The sequence below is a fragment of the Neomonachus schauinslandi genome, chromosome X (genome assembly GCF_002201575.2).
Source record: "Neomonachus schauinslandi chromosome X, ASM220157v2, whole genome shotgun sequence".
Lineage (NCBI taxonomy): Eukaryota > Metazoa > Chordata > Mammalia > Carnivora > Phocidae > Neomonachus > Neomonachus schauinslandi.
The window spans coordinates 27,357,452-27,359,201 of record NC_058419.1 but is presented as its reverse complement, the minus strand read 5'-3'; positions in this window follow the sequence as shown (position 1 = coordinate 27,359,201).

The window sequence follows — 1,750 nt, the reverse complement described above, 5'->3', positions numbered from 1 at the left end:
TGAAGATATCAAAGTTTCAAGTCCAACAGTGAAGAAGTTATCTTTCTATTAGGCAAAGGATATAGAATCTTGGTTTCCTTACTTTTAAAGGGTACAGCAGTTTCCTTCCAATGAATCAGGATGATTTTTGTCATTATTTTCCTTATTTCACTTATATGTCAAGTGAACAAGTATGAAGATCAATGTCTAGTTAGATCTTCTCCCCCAAATCCACTGGCCGACATTTCTTTCTCCTTACCCAAGTGCCCCTATCTATCCCAAGCCTGAAACGAACAGAAACCTCATGAAGAGAAGCACTGTTTTCCCTTTTGTATTGTAAACGTTGAAACTTTGTATTTTCAAAAAAAAAAAAAATTCATATCTTCCTTCTGCCTCAACATCCCCACAAACCAAAAGGGCTGGGAGCACCCTGCCCAGGTGACAGGGCGCCCCACTGTGATAAGGATGGCCCCTGCCACAAGTCCCCCTTCTTGTCCTCCCCTGTGATCTACTGTCATTCAAATGTACCAATGAAACCCCCTCATGCCTTTTGTTTGTGTGCTCCATCCTGATAAAAGCACTTGCCTATGGGTCAATCTCTCTCTCTCTCTTTCTCTCTCTCTCTCTCTCTCTCCCCATCTGTGTGGTTGAGCCCACTCCTTCGGTGCTCCCCTGCCCTGTGTGGCCTTCCTTCATGGCATACAGTGACTCTGTTTCTCTGAAACTTGTGAGTATAATAAGCTTTCTTTTCTGGTGCCTCTCTTGTGTCCCCTCTTGTGGCTACACCTGACTAAACCATTTCATGAGAGATTACAAACAACTTCTCCACAAGAACTGCAATGAATTCTTTTCTTGCGGCTTCAGCTGTCTCATAGAGCTCCTTTAGAAGTGCTGACAATGGGTTCTAAGACTACCAGGTAATTCCGAATCCAGCAGAGATCCCTCTTAACCGCAGAGAGAGAGCTAGATGTGGGGTTTTGTCGGCAACTTCAGGCAGCTATGATGCTGCTAGAACAATCTCTGGCTCCTCACTGGAAAAACAAAGCTGAAGTTCAAAAAGCATCTCACTGCTTTCTTGCGTGAGGGATTGAATGCAAAAGAATTTGCATGTATTATACGGACTTTTCAACCAACAGCAATATGCCTAGTTCAGCACTGGGTCCCTGCCGGCTCAGAGGGGACTAATCCAATTCTGCCAACAGCTGCCACTGGCAGCTAAAAGTTAAAAAAAGTGGCAGCAGATGCAAGAGAGGAAAACAGGTAGTGGGCAGGGGAGACTGAAAACAGGAAGGAGAGGTACCATTTACAGTGATGAATCCAATGGAGGATTTTCAAGTGCAGAGGCATTGAAATGCCTTTCTTCCGCTCATCTTTTCTTACTGATCCACCCCGTTACTCTTCAAGCCAAATGACAGTGAAGATGGCCACAGATCTCTTCATCTACTTCTTCTAATGGCTAGCCAAGCACGGATGGGGACCCGGATGCTTTCAGGAGTGAAGTGAGGTGTGCTCCATCCAAAATGTATTGTCTCCGCACCTGAAATCAAAACTGCAACTCTGCATTAGCATTAGTCCTTTGGGTCAAGGTACTGAAGGCTCCTATTACAATGCAACTATGTTATCTAAAAGGAGGACCACACAGTGCCTGGCACAGAGTAGAGGTTCTCTAAATGTCACTTTTCATAGCAAACTGTCACTGTCTGCCATTAGAACCTTAGTCAAGATTCATCTACCAGATTCTCTCCTGTCTCCAAGGGCTCTTGAGGAACCC